Source organism: Alligator sinensis, unplaced genomic scaffold (assembly GCF_000455745.1).
Source record: "Alligator sinensis unplaced genomic scaffold, ASM45574v1 scaffold913_1, whole genome shotgun sequence".
NCBI classification, from domain to species: domain Eukaryota; kingdom Metazoa; phylum Chordata; order Crocodylia; family Alligatoridae; genus Alligator; species Alligator sinensis.
Genome location: NW_005842501.1, coordinates 1,046,547 through 1,055,918, shown reverse-complemented (window position 1 = coordinate 1,055,918; position 9,372 = coordinate 1,046,547).

The following is a 9,372-nucleotide window of genomic DNA, read 5'->3' as shown; positions in this document are numbered from 1 at the left end:
GGGGTCGGACTCGATGATCTATTGAGGTCCCTTCCGACCCTAACATCTATGAATCTATGAATCACAGAGGCATCAAAGCAACAAGTGCACAGGGTAAAGTCTGCAGTAGAAGCAGCCATTTTAAACAGTTGTTTCACTAAGAACAAATTACAAATAAATAGTAGAGGTTACAACCCTGTGTCGCATAGCAAGCACTGAATCCTGCTGACTCTGGTGGTTACAGTTATGATCCCATACTATTTAAATTTCATTTAGCTAAGTGGAGCAGTTTCTGATGGAGGGCAATATAAATTAGGGATGCAAAAGATTAAACATTTAAACAATAAGTATATTTATACTGGTTGTGCATTACCAGTTAACATTTAGTGCAGGGCGCAGTCCAGCAGGGAAGGTAAGCAGTGCAGTGCCTCAGAAACAGGAAGGTGGCAGGGCAGGCAGGAGGGAGGGAGGGATGAGCAAGGAGAAAGGGAGGGGGAGAGAGAGGGGCAAAGTGGGGACTAATACCCATAGCTAGTCTGCTCCCTTTATCCCAGCATGCTGGCAGCTGCAGCAAGCTGGGAAAGCCCCTTGCCTGCTGCTGCCACCCACAGCTTCACATGGGCTGTGTTGTCTGATGGGACTTGCCACCACCCCTCAAAGGTCCCAAGGAGCAGCACCTAGCAGCAGCTGTGTCTGAGTGGCCTCTGGCTCCCCATGCTGCTCCAGGTAGGCAGCTGTGGCCTCTCCCCTGCAATGGGGCATGGCAGGCATCAGCCCAGGGCTCTGTACCCCCTGGCTGGGACTAGGCATGTGTTATCAGTTAACTGTTTAACCAATATAATTAGAGGAGGTTAAATGGATATTTTTTAAGTGATATTTAGATCTTTGGTATAAATCAGAGTGGACCAGACTCATAGGCTGCTTATACACATGCTGGTTCATGTTCTAAGTAGAACATGTTAGAGCAGACTTGATTAATTGAGTCTGCTCCATGTTCGAATTAGAACGCTCCAGTGTGATCTCACCATCATGTGTATAAGCCTCCATGGGTTTTAAAAATGGCCAGTATGGTGCTTTAACCAAACCTCATCAAATGAGGTTTAGATAAACCATCCCATGGCCATATTTAAACTCACAGGGGCTTGATACACATGACGGTGAGGCATTTTAATTAGAGCAGCTCTCCAGGAACTGATCTAATTAAAACCCCCTCACCCTCACCCCTGAGCATATGTATAGGAAGCCATAACAAGCAAGCAAGAGACGACTTTTTTGAATAAGTAAAAAAAAAATAAAGTGCATTTAGTTACTTAAAAAAAAATACAGGTTGAGAGGAACTCACTTTTCAAATATAAATTCAAGCTTCTTTTTTCTCTACAAGAGCCAAGGACCATAATATTTAGAATGTGCAAGAAAGTGGACTAATTTGGTGCTACTTCTCTCATCTTGAACTTAACTTAGATCCTGGCAGTAACTGCATTATCAAGGAGGAATGAGCTTTTTTATTTCTAGGCTACTTTCCATCTTCACATTGCCCAACTTAAATCCATTAAGCTAAAGGCCTTAATACCAGTATAACAGATCAGAATTTGGCCCTCTGTTAAAAAAAATACTTACTTTTGTCTAGGTCCAAATGTTACAGGATTCTCTGCCATTACCTATACAATCGGCTTGTTGGTAGGAGATGTATGACACCATGGCAAAAAGGCTTGCGATCATAATCTATTAAGTTATAACAGCTTTGCCACTTGCTTTAAAATAGTGAAATTCTCTTTCCTATGACTAATTTGCCAGAAGCAAAAGTTGAGCTCATCTTCATCTCAACATTCATCTGCACTAATTGTCCTTTATTGCTTCTTTTTTTAACTGTTATTTTGGTTATGCTTTGTAAAACAGTCTTTTGAAGACAGTTTCAGCAACCTTTAATTAGTTGAATTCTCTAAAAAGGGCATTCTAACTTATAAAAGTATTTTCTTCTTGTCATCCAGAAGCTGCTTAATGTTTCCTTCTCCCAAAGTGGAGCCTGCTGACTATAAATGGCCTGCTGACTATATATGGTCAACAATATAGAGGACATGGGTGGGGGACATAAAATAATTTACTAATAAACACCATTCATCATGGCCAGTCTAAGGGTAAGATTCCCTATAAAGCCATTCATTTGGATCCTTGAATATAAGCCCCAGGATTCAGTCTGCCAATTGCTTCCACCCATTTGTCCCCAGGTTGGAGGGTGGGAGGTGACATCATGTCTAAAAAAAGCCTCTAAGGAACTCCAAGAATGTCAGTGATCCACCACTGTAGCAGTCTTTCCCCCACAGAAGGATCAATTTGAGACTGGGATCTTAAGAAATTGTAATTGTAACTCATAGCTAATATCATCTTTAGAGCAGGATCAACTGTGTCAAGACATTCTAGCGGAGCTGTTCCACTTCATTGGCATCTACAGGTGTCACCGGGGCCCTCAGGGTTGGGCCTGTGCCACTCCCAGGGCTTCAGGGTCCCAGTCCTGTAGCACAATAGCCAGCATACCATGCCCTAAGTCAGGGTGCAGAAGAACTGGAGTCTTCCACTTGCAGATATGTGCTCCAACTTTGGGTGTGGTGAAGGAATCCCCTGCAGGGGAATTACCAGGGTCCCTGTCTGCAGGCACAGCCTGGGAATTGCCCTTCAGGTTAATTCTTGCAGCACACAATAAGCAAACAGATGTCAAGGCATCACCAAATGTGACTACCTTTGGGAGCATCAACATTTTGGGGTACTAGGACTACCTCTAGACATGCACTCTAGCAGACTCTGCATCTCATGTATTCAGTGTCCCACACTTCAAAATCATGGCAGGGGTGCTTTAACTGAAGCTCATTGAACGAGTTTTAGTTAAAACACCTTTGCTGTCATTTTCAGGCATGGGATGCGGAATACACAAGAAGCAGTGAGCGCTTTAATTAGAGCGGCTTTCCTCCCCAATCCAGCCCCAGAGCACGTTTAAAGATACCCTAGGAGAGCAACAATGAGCATCTGATGGCTCACAATTTGTGGCTCTATAACATTTTGCACAAAAACAATGTCCAGTTTTGCCCTGAGATCATCTTCTATGTTTCTCATTCATTATAAACTAACATTTGGATATTTTATTCTCTTGTGTTCTTTGTATTAAAAAAAAAAAGTCAAAACAAAACAAAACATTAAAACCAGATGTGGTTCAGTCACACTGGGGAATGGAAAACACTATTCTGCAAGTGAGATGGAAAGATAAACACCTACACATTCTTGCAAATCAAGGCACGTTCTCTGGATGCACTGTTCCACTTCTGCACTGTGACTCCTGCTCTCCCCTACTGTCACATAAATCACAGGGACATATCTGCCCTTATACAAATCATTTCTTCTATGTGGAAAAAGTGGGGGTTTTTTGGTCAGAACAGGGCATATTTTTTACCTTTAGGTGACCGATTCAAATCTGCCCAGCCAGGGCTTCAGCTTAGCTAGCTACATTTGATTTTTTGTGGATGAATCAAGTAAACTTATTTTGTATGAGCCCCAAATCCACAGTGAAAAAAAGAAACCAAGAGAAAAAGAAGTTACACAGGCAGTACTCTAGCTGATTAAATCATTGTTCCTTCTGCCCACCATGGCAACTGGCATCATCCTCAAGCCTCATAATAGTATAATGATGCAGTTACTTGTTTCCCTATTCTCAGCACTGATAGAACAGTAATGAGATAATTAGATGTCCTAGCATACGCATTACACGGTTGATTGATATCTTCCCCAACTGCTCTCATCTTATTTTCTAAAAAATATTATTCCACAAAGGTATAAAGTCACAAGTGGGTGAAAATAAGATAGATGAGAGAATGCACCTTTCCATAGCAGCTGTGGTGAAGTGCGTGTGTTTAAATGCAATGAGTAGAAGGATTATGATGGCATATTGGCAATAAATTAATTGGAGGATTTTTTTGAAGTCCTCTAATGAAAAACGTGTTGTCACACTGTGCACTTTGATATACTTTGCAGTATTTGGTGTCATTGTAAACATTTTATCAGACACATGGATTAATTAATTGATGACTGTCCTTGGAATACTGCTATATCCCTCCATCACAGGATGACAGGCTTTTCAAGAAGAGATTTCTCATTTAATGAGAATCTTAATTAATCCATAAGGGAGTCAGGGTTTATCTAATTTACTCCTGGAAGTCAGGCTTGAATTCTTCCAAGATTGGGAGCTCTGAAGATGTTGTTTGTTATTGTTGTTCCTGGGAGAAGGAGATATAGAATATAGCCTGGACTTTTCCAAACCTTGACAACTGCATTGAGACCCTTTGCCTACAAGCACATACATGCTTCATTTTAAGCATGTGACTAAGTATTCCCATTGAAGCCAATACATGCATTTAAAATTGAGCATGTGCATAAAATTGAGCATGTGCATTGCAAAACTAGGACTTTGGGAAGCAGTGACTATCTCTGTGGATCAGTTGTGACAAAGAACTCATGTCTCCACATTCAGGTTTCTGAACATGCAGTTCCTTTTAAAGGTACAGTACAGCCAAGAGTTGCTTTTCCAGCATAGCTTGGCTCACAAGAGTTGTAGTTTAGTGTGACAAAGTGGGGCTCCCCAACTAGCCACAGTGCTAGTTTCCCTACCTGCCTTTGGGCACACCACTCACCTGACTCATCTGCCATGCCTTGTTCTTAATTAATTACAATATAATTCACTGGGGCTCCTCATCTCTGCCCCCTCACTGGGGCTCACACAGCCACCTCACTGGGGCTACCCCCTCACCGGGGCTCTACATCTGCCACTGCCCCGCTTCACCAGGGCTCCACATCTCTGCCCCCTCAGTGGGGCCATCCCCTCACTGGAGGGCCTCATTTCCACCCCCCTCACTGGGGCTCCACACCACCCGCTCACTGGGGCTACTCATCTCTGCCCCCCTCACTTGGGGCCATGGGGCTTCCCACCCCAGTGGGCTCAGGTGGCTGTAGCCATGCCTGGCCCCAACTACCTTTCCTCAGGGTCCTACACCCCACAGGGCTCAAGTGGCCGCAGCTGTGCCTGGCCCCCACTCCCCCTCCTTGGGGTCCTACACCCCACAGTGCTCAGATGGCCGTAGCCATGCCTGGACCCCAATACCTCCGATGTTACCAGACCCACCCGAAGGTGAGGGCTAGGGGTTAAGGCGCCCCTACCCACCTTTCACCAGGGTGATAACTGGCTTGGCATTTCCCGGGGGCTCCCACACCACTGAAAGTCCCACCAGGCCACCCACTCCCGGCAGGGTGCAGTTTTAGGTCATGCCCAGGACCAGGAGCCTCCAAACCATCCCCTACAGTGCCTGCCCTTACCTCCAGGATGTTATGGAGCCTTGCAGCAAATTGCCCTGTTTATATGGGCAGCCAGAGATTTAAAATGGCCACCGCAATCAAGCACCTGCTGGCTGCTTGTCTCCCGTCTTAAAATGGCAGGCACCAACAGTGGCCTAGCACACACCTTCCCCCCTAAAATGGTACCTGGGGGAGGTTTCCCCTGCTACTCCTCCAAAGCAGGCTCCCCTCAGAGCCTGTGTGAGCCTTCAAGTGGCAAGCACTCCTCAAAGGGGCTCTGCCACACACCTCCCCCCTTAGAATGACATTTGGGGGAGCTTCACTTGGCTGCCTCCCCTGCTGATTTTGTCCCAGCCTACTGCAGCCCCTGCCACGTGGCAAGCACCCCAAAGGTGCTCCACCACATCTAGCCCAGGAAGTTCTAGCAACATTAAAAACATTTCAGCTCTCTCAATCAGTCTGGATGATTGGATAATTTCATAGTACTTTACAGAGCAATATGCAAAGATGTAGAGGCAATACATACACAGTTTACACACTCACTTCAATAGCAGCCTTTCAGAATACCTTTTGAATAGCTTTCTGAAGTTTTTGTTTTTTAACTTTTTTTTAAATTCTGCAAAAATTGATATAAAGTCAGAATGCTGAAAACTAAGTAGATGCCAAAAGCTAAGTAGTGCCATAGATCAGAATCCTCTCTCAGACAGTGATTGATTCCAGGCACTTCAATAGAAGAATCCTATATACACAGAATAACTTCTCCTGAAACATGGGGACTTAAATCCGTTCCAAAACACATAGAGGCCAGGTACAGACACTACACTTTTACTGGTATAAGTGATCAGGCTCTGGTCTATATCCATAACAGAACAGAAGTTCAGCACAAATAGACTAGTTTAAAAATAGCAGAACCTGGTCTAAGATTTGTGTGTCCATCCTCCTCCCCACAACCAAAGGGTGTATGTGTGTTCTGTTCACTACCAAGCAAAAATATGTTGCCTACAGAAAACCACATAACAGATCGATTGTGCCTTGGGGTTTTTGAATATCTGTACCTAGCTGAAGACTGTACACTATAACTTCCATTCTTGCTATTCACAAGAATATTTAATTTTTGTTAAGAATCCTACTAATACGTTGGCCAAAGCAATATCATATAGCAGGGGTCAGCAACATTTTTAGGCAGTGCCAAAAATACCAGCAACCTCAACTTGTAAGATGTTTGCATGCCAGAAGCAGGTGGTGGGGGAGCCTTGAGAGGTCCGATCCTTGTTGTGGCAGTGCGGCTCTGGCCCCTTCCCTACTATCTGCCCCAAGGCACATGTGCATGCACCGCTGGCAACGAGCTGGGCTGGAGTTCCATGGACCTTGCTGCAGCTGCTTGCAGCCTCCTCACTGCCTGCTGCGAGCAGCCCAAGCTCCATGGCAAATGACAGTGGCCTGATTAGAGCCCAGGCTAGCTGTGGCAGGAAGCTGGGAGACTGCAAGCAGATGCACCATGGTCTGCAGAGCCCCAGCAAGGAGCCCGGCTGCTGGTGGTTATACGTGTACCTTGGGGCAGACAACAAGGAATGAGCTGGGGCTGCATGACCACAACAAGGATTGGGCCCTGTAACAGGGGTATGGATAACTAGGGGTATGGAAGAGCCCAAATGGCCCCACAACCTAAAAGCATTCCCCATAACCACCCCAGATCTGGAGGGACTCACTAGAGGCTGAGGGTCCAAGTCTGGGAATGCATCAATCCCCCCAAGCAAGGGAGCTAACCCAGGTGTGGGGAATGAAGAAAAGCCAGGCCATGTGAACTGGTTGGGGGTGGAGATAAAAGGGATGCTGGAAGCACCTTTGGGTGGCTACACTGGCAGAGACAGAACTGGGCTGCCCTAAGCCTAAGGGTAGTCCAGGTCAAGCAGCCACCAGGAGGTGCTGTGATAAGGCTTCTCTTTTGTGCATTTATTTGCCTGTTTAGTTTGCATGGAGACATCTTCAAAGCCTCTGGAAGATACGAGGCGAGGGGGGGTATGCAAACTGGCAAACACCTAACAAGCCAGAGACTTGGAGACAGTAAAAAGCTAAGTGGCTTTTTGTTGAACTTTACGGACATTTATACCCATCCTCTGGGAGTCAGTGGGGTGGAGATGTGTACTTTAATTAGAGCGGCTCTGAGAGCTGCTCTAATTAAAACACCCAGAATGTCTCCTGTAACAGTGTCCCCACACTTTAAAATGGTGGCAGGGCCACTTTAGCTAAAACTTGTTTGATGAGCTTTTCAAAGTGCCTCCACCTCCATTTTTAAGTACAGGGATGCTAATACATGAGACGCTGGAGTCTGCTGGAGCACGGTCATTACAATGCTCCAGCAAACTCGATTAATCGAGTCTGCTCCAATATGCTGTAATTACAGCACATCGGACCAGCCTCTCTGCTTGTGTTGGCCCTATTTGTTTATTTTTAATTTCTTACAAACCCAGGGTGGCCTAGTGGTGCTATAGACTAACTGCTGCAGCAGGGATGAGGATCCTCAACAGTGGGCAGCAAAAGCCAGCAGAAAAAGTAAAAGTAGTTGGCTCAGGGTGCGTGACCAAACATACCTAGTTCTGTTCTGCCTGAAAGCTACCTGTAACAGCACACAGCCCCCTCACGGCTCCCCAACCCGAGGTGTGTATGTGTATGCCAACAGCACACAGGCCCCCCTTGACCTCCCTGAGGTGGGAGTGCCAAAGAAAATATCTCCATGTGCCACGCTCTGGCACACATGCCAGGGGTTGTGGACCCCTGTCATATGGCAATGAGTTCTGCAGGCTAAATTTATATTGTGCAGTAAGAATTTCCCTGTCATGGATCTTAGTTTGCTCACCTCTGCTCCAAATATACATTTACTTTTAAATACTTTCTTTCTAGGCTCACAGCTAAAACTGATATTTTATAATCTAGTAGGTACATTAATTTCCATAATAAATATCAGATAATATTAAGGATCTTGGAATATTAAATGCATCTTTTAGCTAACCCTTTGAACACTCCTGTAAGGCAGATGCATAATTAGCAAATAAGTAATGCAGTCTAGCAAGGACACATTTAGGTGATCTACAGGGTCACCATATGTTTAAAACTTGCAGTAAGTTAACTTTTAGATGGAGAGAGAGCACGTCTCCCCTGCTGATGGCCCCCTGCTGATAATCCCATTGCTGTTACTTCTAGACCCTGAGGAAAACTTCATGATTCATTTTGTACTGCTAACAAGATTGAGCAGACTCTAGTTATAGGTCAGAAGTTACTCTTGGGATACTTCTGTATGAAATGACAAGGAGTTCTCAGTCTACATGAAATAGAATAACAATTTCTGTTTGTTCCTTTAAAGCAATACCAATATCTTGAAAAGTTTCCTATGTGAAAAATATAAGTACAGAAAAAGATACTGTCTTAATTCATCTCTGCTGGGGACAGTTTACAGAATGGAGAGATATTTAAATCCATACAGACGTACTGATGCTGTGTATTGGTATATTGATCAAAATGTATGCCCTCTAAAAGGGTCCAAAGTAAAAAAAAGTGCAACAGTCATGATTAATGTGTAAGGAACTGTGTTTAGGTCTTGAAGTTACAGGTAAAAAAATGGTGATTTTTATTTTTGCCTCTACATAAAAATGAAACACACTACCATCAGATAAGCTTATGTGAGCAAGATATGGAGAAACAAAATGGTTTCAAAAGTTGCTATTCCAACTGGAAGAAAAAGCTACACAGAACAGTAAATTAACAGACAACTGAAAAAAAAACCCCTTAATTATGTTGTTTGTCTATTTTTTGACTTACCAGGCAAGTAACCCTTCCCCCCCTCTCCCCACTAAAAAAAATAAATAAAAAAATATTCACTTGGTTTACTCTAAAGGAAACATTCAGGTAATTTCTTACTGTTTTAGGATAACATATTTTCTCCCACCCTGTCTTTTCTTTGTGTAGCTCAGACCACCTGTTGGCCAATTGGTAAATAAGAATAATTAGCCTTCAATTAACATCCATTCTATTTTCACCTGTTCCACTTGCAAATCCCTAGAGTTT